This window comes from Bombus vancouverensis, chromosome 15, assembly GCF_051014615.1.
Source record: "Bombus vancouverensis nearcticus chromosome 15, iyBomVanc1_principal, whole genome shotgun sequence".
NCBI classification, from domain to species: Eukaryota; Metazoa; Arthropoda; class Insecta; order Hymenoptera; family Apidae; genus Bombus; species Bombus vancouverensis.
The window spans coordinates 11457872-11470851 of NC_134925.1; the positions used below are offsets into that span (position 1 = coordinate 11457872).

At 37.1% G+C, this 12980-nt stretch overlaps 1 protein-coding gene across 1 annotated transcript in view; it reads left to right on the top strand.

Moving 5' to 3' along the window:
- Positions 1-570: 570 nt before the first annotated feature.
- The window catches only part of LOC117160516 (glutathione S-transferase 1-1-like), a 157410-nt gene continuing 145000 nt past the window's right edge, over positions 571-12980 (top strand). Inside the window, exon 1 of the mRNA XM_076624910.1 lies at positions 571-767. The gene's annotated coding sequence lies outside the window, so the exon portion shown is untranslated. The remainder of the gene's footprint in view (positions 768-12980) is intronic.

Sequence of the window (12980 nt, forward strand, 5' to 3'; positions counted from 1 at the left end):
AGCTAATATTCAAGTGGATAATTATTGTCCTACCAGTTTAGTCTTAACTATCGTCGCAACAGCGTTAATTTCAAATTTTTTCCCATAACGCACACAATATATTCATAAAAAGTTCCTACAATTATTCGAATACTTTCGTAAGCTTACGTATATAAGCAATCGACTAGGAAACGAAACGCAATTCGATGGTACTGCCGACTCAAACGAACAACGGATGATAGTCGCGTTTTTCTCGACGGTTAGTGTCATAGTATAGAACCGTTTCGTCTCGTTGCAGTCCAGTAATTCGATGAATTTCGAGTATGAGAGGTACGTCGTAGCCGGGCGAGCCCTCAATTAAGCGAAACGGTTCGTCGGCCATGAGGATGCGGCCTGATGTTCGTGCGGACGAGAAGCAGTCGTAGCAGAGAATCTGTCCCAAGCTCCTGCGCTCAACCTTTCTATCTTCCTCGTTTCCCCTTCTCGATCTACCCATCTATTCGTGTATCTATCCCGTTCCCTCTTGCCGGGTGTCTTAAATTAGAATTTCAGGTGAGTCGTTCTGAAATCCGATTCGACGACTCTACATGCGACAGCGCGGAGCGGGGATTCGTAATCGATCGCAGCTCGAGCTGCGTCGAAAGTGAGAGAAACGCAGAAAGTTGCTGAAAGTGGCCGGATAAAAAGGGCGACAGAGACGGCGAAAGGGGCAGAAAGTTAGAGGAACGGAGTACGGAAGGATTTGTAGAGGGCAAAAGAAAGAGCGAGATAGAGAAGATAACGAGTAGGTAAGCAGAGATATAACGATTGAAGGAGAGTGGCAGGGCCAAAAACAGAGATGTCGCCGGTAGTGGTTGTCGTGACTAGCTGACTGTTGCACCGGTATTACACTGGTTTTAGTTTTCAGGTGCATCGTTCCCGAGCATGTCGTTCTGTAATGCTCGCAATAAGCATTTAACATTCGCCTGTGCATATGTATCAGCAAGTGTCCAAAAGTACTTGCAGATACTTGCGATACTTTTATTGGAGATACGTGATTGCGTTTAGATCCAGTTTCAGCGATAGATCCTCGATTTGCAGAACCGGTTCTTTCGTGCTAAACTACCGAAAGCTTCGACGCAAGTTTCAATTTATTACGTACAGTTAATAACACTTTCGAAAAGAAATTCTCATCGCTTAAAAAGATGAAGATATAACTAACATCTAATTTAATGTACGATTAATCTAGAATCTTTTCCTAAATCATCGTTTATTTAAAAAGCGATCGCAAATGACATTACCGTTGTCCTACGCTCTGTAAGATAGATGAAACGCAAGCGAAATAAAACTCCGTGTCTCGCAAAACGGTGAATAGTCTTAAACGTCAAATATTTGGTGAGCGAATGCGCGCGATTATGTCACCGCGTTCTAAGTCGACTCAAGATTCTTATTTGCCCCGCTATCTTTTTCTATTTCGTCTTTGCCGACACGGCGCGTCTTCGCTCTGACAACCCGCTGTCCTACATAGACTCCATCTCTTTCATTCTCGCTTCTTGTTTCTCTTCTTCCCTATTTTAGGTTTTACTCTTCCGTAGTTCTCCCATCCCACGTTTCATTCCCCCCCCCCTTTCTTTTCGTCCTCCTGTTCTCTTTTTATATCTTACTTTCCATTCCTATCTTTCTGTAACTTCTTTCTAATTCCTTCTGTTCGTCCTTTTTATACTTTCTCGTTTATTTTCTCTCTTTCGTCTTTTTCTCCTCTCTCATTCCATTTCCCCCTATTACCTCTTAATATCTCTTTTTGCCTTTCTTCTCGATTCCTGATTGTCTTCCATTTCCTTCTTTGATCTCTTGTTGCGGAAGCAAAAGTCGATCCTTGAAAGTCATCCTTGACTCACTGTCGAACTTGCTTCTTTATCGACTCGTTAATGTTGCAATTTTTGTATTCCAACAAAAGTCAGCCACCGCTCGATTTATCTTGAGACATCTAACGTGGTTGACAACGTAAGTAGTCTGTTCACAACTATTGGTTTCTCATGTGCCATGCCATTTACCGTCAACGAACGAGGTTCAAAGAGAAGTTCGCCTTGGCCTGGGAAAATAGAGAGGGCTGCCTGTACGCGACACTTCGTTCTCGCAAAGGATATTGAGATGGAACGTTATCCAGTAAGAGATCCAATGAGTAATCACGAAACGTTATTGTCTAATCTTCTCAAATCATCAGGACAGTTATAAAAATAAGGCTGATCACGAACGGATAAAGGTAATCCATAAAGAACGGTATAATTGAGTTGCAATTTTGCTAAGAGCTGTTGGATTATTTTGACGGCACTTATAATATGTGATAACGATAGATATGCCGATCTAAATAAAAGTTATTGCATTTATGTTTGACATTTACGTTTGAAATTCAGCTCTTTGCGACAGGTATAAAACGTAAAACCTTTCTAATACTAAATTGGATACATATGTTTTATTAAATGCTCAAAATGCACATACACGTCGATTCTACTTCTAATATTATGACGAACAACTGCTATTATATGCGTATATACACATATGTATATAATAATGTTTGCTTAACTGCCACGGTTTTCGTCCGGGTTTTTAAACCCCGGGTTGAAAAAACGAGAGTTGGAAAAATGAACGTTACGTATTGCACGTGAACAATCACACGAGGTACGGCCGTCAAATTCGATGTCCATGCTACGTCGACGAGGGATGACAAACGCTAGAACGCCCGTTGAACTTTCGATACGCATGTTGTATTCCATGCATGTATGTATGTAATTGTAGGAGTTTGATCAAACGAATTAATGTCCGTTTTTGATGAAATAACGTACAACGTTTCTTTCTATTTTACCAAGTATTAGTCAAACGTAACCAAGATATGCGAACATGACTAAAAACAGTAGTGTGGCGATTACGATATAATTACAATAGTATTTTTTCACCGAGAAGTCTCTGTGATCTTCGATTAAATACCTATTTCGTTTTATCTAAAATTTAATATGTTTACATTTGATTTTTACACGCGTTTCTATTTCATTTTCCTATGTTATGAACGTTCGTTCTATTTTTCTAAGGAAGAACTGCGACTCTTAACTTCTACGTAGTAAATGACTTCCCGTATACTTCTGTATGTCTTAATTACACGAAAATCGGAGACAAATCGGTAATCCAATTCCGATCTGACGGTTAAAGTAAAGGGAGAAACAGATTCTGCGCTTTAATGTTGACAGGAAAGCGAATCACAGTCGGAGTTTGAGTTTCCTCGGAATTGCACCGTTTTTTAATTCCCGTGCTTCATCGTCGTAGGAACAACCCAAAGGCCACATAGCGGGATCAACCGATCGGTTTACTTAATTTCCGAGCGTAACTTTAGAACGAAATTAAAGTCGCCGCGTCACGTGGTCGAGCTGGAATTTAAAATATGCTTGGGTCGTCTTGCTTGAGAGCCTTTGAGATTTTCGGTGATTGAAAGAGACGAGCGTTGCTCGGACACGGCGTATCGTATGATCGAATAACGTGGTAGATCGAGTGTGTGTCAATCGACACGTTGCTGCACATTGTGTCGATATTTGCTCTTCTTTTCACGTGACCGTTTGTGTATGATGTTACATTCATTGATTGCATTTTAAACGTGTTTCCACGAAAAGCACTCTGGAAAAGTGAATAAGAGGGCTGTTTGTTTTGTAATCAATCTCTCTGTATTTATATCTTTTTTGTGGCTGCTCGATTTCCTTTGTAGAAAAAATTCAGCGAATAAATATTTGAAAATTTCAGATTTATTTGATAATTTAATCGTCTCTGTAAAAATATAAATGTATAACGAGCAGAGCAATATTAATCAGGATTGGAATTCAATCGGAAATTATTGATCTACTTTTCAAATTACACAATTAATTTCGCAGCCAAATATCGTTTATTCAATTTTCCGAACACACGACTGTATTCTCATATTATTAGACCCATACGCGAACGATTCGAATTTGCGAAATGTTCGACCAGTTCGACGCGTTACGAAAAATTAAAACATTCTAAAACTATATATCGCGCTCTTGAACTTTGAACATCGAATTTCAAACTGTATTTCGAACCTTGATCTTATTAGCTCGCAGTAAAGCAATTTTTATTGCGGTATAAACGGCTCTATGAACGTGTTTGAAGCTAGCGGGAGAATAACTTGCAGTAATGTAAAAAGTCCACATATTCTGTAAACGAGCAGACATCTTTTTCTTTAAATCGATACTTATATACATCTCATAGGCAGCTGTATACGACATTTCAATTTTTGCTCAATTTTTATTCCCCTTGTACCTTCCTCCTGCTTTGTCGTTTCAACATAAGATGCGTACCTTTTTACGTACTTGTCGGCATCAAACCTGTCGGAAACGTTTGCGTTCACCTGAAGCATTGCGTCTCGTATATCTCGCAGAATGCTTTTTTCGAGTCTCGCAATTCTCCTAGCGACTTCCTTGCACACGCATGAAGTACAACAATTCTACGAGAATTTGCCGAAAGACGTTGAAATCGTTCGACCAAAATGGCACATTTTCCAGGAAGACATTTTCGAGGTTTCAATAAAAGCTTCGAGCGTGTCAACGTTCACATTTTTTTCGATGTAATGTATTTGATATAGAAACGAAATTGTATTAAGCCAGACTATAGTTTGGTATGTGGACTATTTGCAACTACCTGTAGTTAAAAAAAGAATTAAAAAGTTAATCGGAGTTTATTGGAACTTCTTTCTGTGACGAGGAAAGTAAATCAATAGGTACGTAGGTGTACGGACCGGGAAGGAATCAAACAAATTGTAGATTTGTTAAGTTAATATCACGCATTTTCTAATGTCGTTACATCGATCGATAAATAGATATTTCGCCTGATAAGCGTAATGGTTATCTTTGATCAGAAATCAAATAAGGTCTGATATCACACTTTTCGATAGGTATTAGTTAACTGAAGTAATCTAATTTCTTACTGCAAGTGCACTAAACTGATGATTCCGCACAATCGATAATATAAATTTATGGAAATTTGCACGCTTTTGAGATAGCATAAGTTAAATTAGAAATTCGGTTCAGAGCGTGGATATGAAAAGTCGAGTGCCTTTATAAAACCGATACCAAATTCTGTTAAATGGCGCACTAAAAAAGACATTTTAAAAGCGTTAATTTAAAATTTAAATGTTTTTATGAAAAATTTCTAGAAATCGAACGATGGATCTACAAACTAAAAATGTCGGGAGTAGGTTAATTTTAATTTCATGTTTCGTATTTAATAACCAAAATCAAATTTTATCATTTATTTTGAAATGTTTAGAAATTGTGTCAAGAGAAGAAAATTAAAATTTTTTATAGCATATACCATATTGTTGTAACGTTGTTTTTCGCTTTAATTGTTTACTTGAATTCAGGCGCAAAATATTTGACTGCAAAACATGATGCAATCATCGATGATCATTAGTAATACTTATCTTGCTAGGAGATTAATAGGAATCATAATGATTCTCTAATATATACCTTCGATATTTTGTGCCTTTGTATAGTCAAATGTACTTTTTCTAAGCAATATTTATTCTTCAAACAGAAGTAGATTGGACGAAACGTCATCTATGAAATTCTTATCACTTTTCCATTAACTCAAGCAAATATTCATCCTCTTTGCTGCGCATCCAATCAAACTGCAAACAGTTCGAGCTTTGTTAATTCGTGTTTTTCGAGAACACGATATTTTCTAATTGTCCTCTGTTAATGGTAATTTGAGCGCCTTGTATCGGCCAAGCAGTAGCAACGTTAAAAAGGTGTTGAAGTGAACACAAGTATAGGTTTATTGATTAGAATATTTGCGTTTCAACAGCACTTAACGTGTATCGACGTATACAGAAACATACTATAAGTATCGCGTGCTTTATGAACTCATTATACTAACAAATTTTTTTACTTCACAGGGCATTAGTAATGAGCTACGAGCTCATGTATTGTTATCGATCTAAATTTTTATTATTTTTATAGCAACCTGGTTCAGTACCCCGATCAAAGAATATTTCTGTATCGATAACGCAAATCATATCGTTTCCACGAAGTTTAACGTCAATAACGTTACTATTTACTTTGTTGTCATTGTACAGTTTTAATAATATTTGATACATGTCCCATTTATTTAGATATAAATTATAATAGACATGTTTCCTTCATATATTTTAAAATTAATTTCCATAAAAGTGAGAATGTACATACGTACTGAATTATTACTAATTTAAAATTTAAATTTAAGAATTTAAAAACAAACGTAACGTTAGTTATATTATATAATTGTGTTACGTGAACTAACACGATTGTATAATATCTAATTTTGTTCGTAACGCGTGCAGTTCTTGTCCCAAAAGAAATATTACAGCTGATGCGAACTTTCAAGTTTCGGAAACTTATCAAAATTACTTTGTTATATCATTTCCTGTACTGCTTACAAGTATATTTTGACTTAATACTCGTTTTACTGTTTCCTTTCTTCCTACGCTCTAGTTAGATTATAAACCCTATTTACGATGATGTATCGAGACGTTGACTTATGTGATATAAATCACATAAATCTGGTTAAAAGTAGATGTGTGTAATTAATACTCATCATAACACAGAAACAACAGTTATAATTTTCGAACTTAATAGATGATGGATGCGTGTCATCATTCGTTATGTAGATGCGAGTTTTTATCGAATTCTGTCTATTGTATTTATTGTATTGGTTTTATTACTAACATCAATGGCGTTGTTATATTCGATCTCGATACAAAACGAGCCAGAAAACAATTTATTCAATAACTAATATCGATGCTTGGGTTCGAACAATAAACATTTAAGTGTCAAGTAAAGTGAATTTTGCTTACAAATTATATTTCTATCGGTAAATTGCTATTTGTTAAATAATATCTACTACTGCTATTTATAAAATATGCACGCTCTTCGTGGGAATCTTGACACGCGGATTGCGCGGAAAATCGAATATTTTTAGATCAACTACGGTTTGCTAAACGCTAAATATGTTTGGAGCGCAGCATTGAAATTTCGCGCGGGTAAATATGAAATTAATTTCATAAGATGTATATTGGAGGAATATTCGTTTAATTAATTCTTAGTAATATAAAGGGAGCTAAGCGTAGACATATTTTTCTCTAAATTACGATCAATTTACGAGATCTCTGTTTTCGAAGACAATAATGCACGTGATACGAGACGAATAAATACAAATAAAATGGCCAAAGCGAGTTCAATTTAATTGTTATTTCAGTATGCCATGGTTCATAAGTCGCTAGCTGTGTTAATCGATAATTTTAATACAGTTATGCATAATTTAGTTCCATAAAGTCAGAAACAGGCATCCTTTGTACCTGTATCGATGCTTTGAACAGTTCGTGTGCTGTAAGCGGGTATCGTATCGGTTCTATACCAGGTGTTTCAGGATAAATGCGATCTAAGATAATTCCTAAATCAATTGACGGTTCTATGGTATAGTAACGAACATTTTGTTTGTCCTAAGAAATATAATAGGATAAAAATTATGTCTCACAGATTGAAATTTAACGAAGAGAATAGATCTTCGTGCTATGGAAAACGGCATGCGATTCGAGTACTTATTGGATGTTCAATAATAATATCTCTCAAGCAAGAGTCTGCTACGAAAAGTCATACAGATGAATCCATTAGCAGTCCTCGGATAAAAGTTACAAACTCGTCCTCCACCTTCCGTAAGACTACGCTCTACAACTCTTTATCTTTATTAAGATATCTTTTAAAACTTGTAACAACGACTAATGGCATTATTATCTGCTGTTTTACACATCTATTAAATTAATAAAAGATAAAGAGAAGTAGCTTCAAGAATTTCTTTGTAAAAAGTTAGGCATTAATTATTACAAAAATTTCAACAAAGGGATTTATAATTCTAAAAATATTGTAAAAAATTTTCGGAATTCTAGTAGAAAAATTAAAGTCCCATGACAAATTTCGATATTCTGACGCAAAAGCTCTGAAACGTTTTCGAAGTACCATATTTATCTTCGGACATCTCATAGAACATGATGTCAACGAGTTTTCTTGCGAGAAAGGAGGGAAAGTTCGCGCGAACAAGGTGTTTCACGTCCATTTTCTACTTTCGTCCTGCGTTACTGAGCCTATCAACCATTTATAAAAAATGATAAGGAAGAACGGCAGGCCCGGTCAGATACAAATTACCGGTGTGTTGCGTCAAGTTAGATGGAAACTAGCCTTGGGAATTGAGGGAGGCGCACAGGGAAATCGCTATACACCTTTTACCTCCATCTACTGCATCCTCCTTACTAAACATTTATCCTCTCTGTGCGAGTCCCTGCCCTTTCTAACTTTTCTATAATAGGACCAGTGTAACATTGGTCAAGAACTGCAAGTTACCCCAATCTCCTTGGTGAGTGTGTACATTCTGCTGTCAAACTCATTAGGATGCAGCAGATACTCGATCGAATCATTGTTTCACGCCACTGCGACAATTCTCCTTTTCGCTTAGCGTTCGGTAAGTGTTAGTGCGCATTTGATAAAATTTCATAAAGATATACTGTTTCAAATATTGTTCGATTGTTCTTTTTTCCAGCTCTGTCTCAAAGAAGAGGAACGTTCACGAAAGTCGTGAAAACCGTGGCGACGGTACAACGCGTAACGTACCAACGACACTGACTATTGAAACCCGAAGAATAGCAAATATGTCAGGTATACGAGTTATACAAAGTATAGAAATTATACGTCACGATTATTTATGACGGAATTTTATACTTATGGCGTGGGTTACGAAGATGCATGAAATAAGAAGGAATCGTAAATGTTATCGTAAAAAAATATTTAATATTTTTCACCGTTTTTATGTCGCATTTTAGTCAGGATATGCAAATCGTCTTTCTTAAATTTATAAACGTACATAAGTACATGTTTACTTGGAAAATAAAACGAATATCTAATCTTCTAATTTTCTATCGCTAATTTCATTATAACAAAATTCAATATTATCGATAGCTGAACCAACGCGAAACAATAAGATAAATGTAATATCTTCTCCGCGAAATAACGCGTACTGTTCTTTCTAACAACTCTCCGACGAGAAAACTTCCGAACGGAACGTTGCCGCGAAAAGCAACCAACACGAAGATCCTTAACGGTGGGTAGTTAAAAAGTCAGGGGGTAAGATAAGATCAAAATAGTAACGCGTGCCGTCGTAACGGAACTACACTCGGCCAACTTTACCCACTGATACTATAACAGAGAGGAAAGTAGGGTGCACCCTTGGGTTTCTCCGTTATACTCTCTATCTCTCCTACTTGTTCCTCCCATCTTCCTCCTCTCCAAGCAAGCTTCGTCGCTTCGTTCCAGTAGTATAGCCTTTCTCTCGCACCCTGTAGCCTCGTCTCTCCGTGTCCTTGCGCTCTTGTGCACGGTGTTTACGAGGGTCGAAGATTCGCGACGTAACACCTGGGGCTTATGATTCTGGGCATTATTGCCTGAGTAAATTAACCGTACGATATTGTTCCCCTTGCTCGACGTCTTCGAGTCTGCCTGACAAATTTCTCTTATACACCTTCAGATTGCAAACTTTTCGATTTCGGCCGCTGCATCCGCGTCGAATTTTAACGAGGCGCACGCTGCTCGGAATTACGATCGCGTTCCGTAACGGAGATACCAGTACCGAATTTACCATTCGATCCATCGACTTTCCACGATCGATTTCGCCCCAAGGAACACGCTTTACAATTTCCTTGTATTATGCAAATATTACTTATTAACAATTTTACAGTTTTCCGGGGGCGAAACGTTTTTGCCCCACGCAGGCTTTTGCTTCGATCGAAAAAAGTGAGAAGCTGTGAAACCGATTTCTCCGCATTGTTTTCCCCCCTTTTTTTTTTAAATGTATTACGCTTTATGTTAAGAACTATTACTCTAAGCGCAATTTTGATTACCAAGTTTATATTTCTGTATGTATTTATTACAGCTTTTATAGAAGATTAAAAGAGTTGAGAAATAACTGAGACATCGATAGATTAAAAAGATGGAAACAATGTTATGGTATAGCGTAGTATAATCTATCGCGACTAAAACAAGATATATAAAATTCAACGTGTTAACAATGATTAAGAGAATTAATGATAACCGTGACGTTCCACGAGTTCCATAATTTACGCACTCACGGAAACATAGGTATATGCGAGGTCTGAGTATAGTCGAAAGCGTATCGATTGTCGTTCCCATGAAATTAATTTCCTGCTCGGGAGGATGTTCGAAAGGCTCTCCGGAGGACTGTATATAGGCACTGGTACGAGCTCTGCAAGCACTCAAGTTCACCGTCTAGTTCGCGGTTGAACCGGTAAAGTCGGTGTCTTACGACTTCAGGTTGAACCCTCCACTGGGGCGAGGTAAAAGGCGGACCGTAGAAACCAGGAAGGGCATAATTGAGTACACTTTATTCGTTTGTTGCATGCCGTGGTTACCGTGCGATATGAAATGGTACAGGTGAACGGAGATTTCAGCCAATTCACTTGACTCTCTGACAACAATTCATCCCTTCCCAAATAAATTCTGTTGTCCTTTAAGGAGGACGGACCGAATAAATTATTGAATTATGCCAAGTGATGTTGATCATACGAGAAGATCAATGTTATTCCGCAGGAAATAGCAATCATAAATCGATCATTGTTCCGATATAGAACAGAGTTCCTAGAATAGAATTCTGAATAGAATTTCTGTCGGCTTGAAATCATTTATTTACTCTTCGTAGGTTATGTCCAGTTTATAATAAGAATTCTATTATAAAGCCGAGTTGCTGGCTATTTTAATCCAATACTTTGTTTCATTATTTTGGTTAGCAAAATTATTCTCTTATAATATTTATTTTGCTATTTTTCAAGTTCAACCGAAATATCTTCCTCATTCGTATCCTATCTTAATTTTCAATCAAATAAAAGATATAACGTTTCATATCTTACACGAAATATTTCAATTCATATTCATTAGTATGCGCGACTATATCATCGAAGCTTTTATTTTCGCTAACGTATGATTTAACAAATTCGAATGCTTTAATGTATTAATCACACCAATAAAAGGTTTTCTAACGATTATACTACTATCGTAGCCTGCTTCGTTGATTACGTATTACGAATCGTTGAACTACTTTTATAGTATAATTAACTTCGATCATACCTGGCAATCATAGGGCATTTGTTTGCGGACTGCATCTAATTGTTCCGTATGTTTTTAGATCTGAGTAGACCCAGTTTCGCTCTACGTCTTAAGAACATATACTTCGCATAGAGAATTTCTTTATCATTCTTTTACTACGAATAGCAAGAAAGATGCAAAAATTTTGTTCCATATCCGATACAATTGATAAAAGTTTCTCTTATGAAATGAGAAATATTCATGATGTCCAACGGAATACTTACTTCTGAATTATTCGCAAACTGTCGTACAACTTATACACGTTCAGCTCTTCGATCATTTTGAAAAGAAAGTTCGTAGACAGGTGGCAGAAGCAGGATCGTCTTTCACTCTCTTCGTTTCATTAAATGCTTCTCAAGCGATTTAGCAGAACGAGTATCTAAAGGCATTTCTGGATGATTCTGCTAGGCTGGTTATACACTCTTAAACCTAAGTGGCTCACTTTTCTCCACTTCTCTTCCGACGTGACATCGTCGAGTCGCTCCCCTTTTGTAAACCATTCGAATCCTTGGTAAACCTCATACACCAACTTTCGTAGATTCCACGCTATTATTCACGCTAAGGATACGTGGATGAAGTCGTGGCCGGATGGTGTGAACTATTAAATCTCGAGTTTCGATAAGTTTCACGTAAGATTAATGATACGAAAGCGTTGCTCCTATCGCATGTAGATGTTTATAGAAATGTAAGCAATTACTAACTTTAAATTCATTATTATCAAACTAAACTTCCTACGATAGAATAGTTTACAAATTTGTTTGGTCTTACGCTTTTTTTTATTTTTAGAACTCTTATTTTATTTTTTAAACATACACCGTTTCATACAGCGATACTGCAAATTATACATTTAAAATACGCAGCGAAGCTTTCGGTAATATGAGAGGTCAGTGCGCGAGACGCTGGAATGGTGGAGGTCAAGCGAAGCAGTGTAGGTACTTTTAGCAACGGAGAGCGACTATTTTCGAGAATGTATTTTTGGTGTTTATCCTTTCGATGACAATATTATCAATAATCGTTAACAGTGGCTGCGGCACGGTGTATCTTTCTCTCCCTCTTGTTGTTCGAAGGTAGAGCGTACTCACGGTGTTCACAAACAATGTCGCCACCCTGGCTCGGACACCTCTTATGGCTTACGTCGCCGGATTACGCTTGCACCGTGCGACTAGTGCTTTTACACCCTCTCTAATAATTTTTTCCTCTAGTGCAGTATCGTTACTTAGTTAAATATCGCCACTTTGCGATTTCCTGCGAATTTCTTATTCGATTGATTTTTCGAATTTCTCGTTTAACGAGGCATACGTGGGTACCGATTGTTATTCGATAGCAGTGTAAACCACGCAATTTGCAAAACGAAAGATAACAATTAACATTTGAATTTCTTATAGCGAGTAACAAATTAACATAAGATTTTGACAAATCCTGTTTTCTGCGAAACATTGTGAGTATGTTCTATGACTAAAGGGAAGAAAAAATTTCATAACACTGTAATACTGCAATTAAAACGCACAATAGGTTATCGTATCGTCAACGATACGCCATTACTTTTTTGCAACCGTCCTACACTGTTATTTGAGACACATTCTGCGGCCCTGTGAGCTAACATCTATCCCCGGTTGATCATTAAGATAAGCGTTAAGATAATTTAACTAGCGAAGCAGTTCTTTCGAGATTAATAAGAAGCACACGTTTGCCCTCGCATCGCAACGTTCCTCAATATGATAATGTTTTGTTCCTTCCTGTATAACTGCTGTTATAATTGTACTTGCGTAACAGTGTCGAGCGATG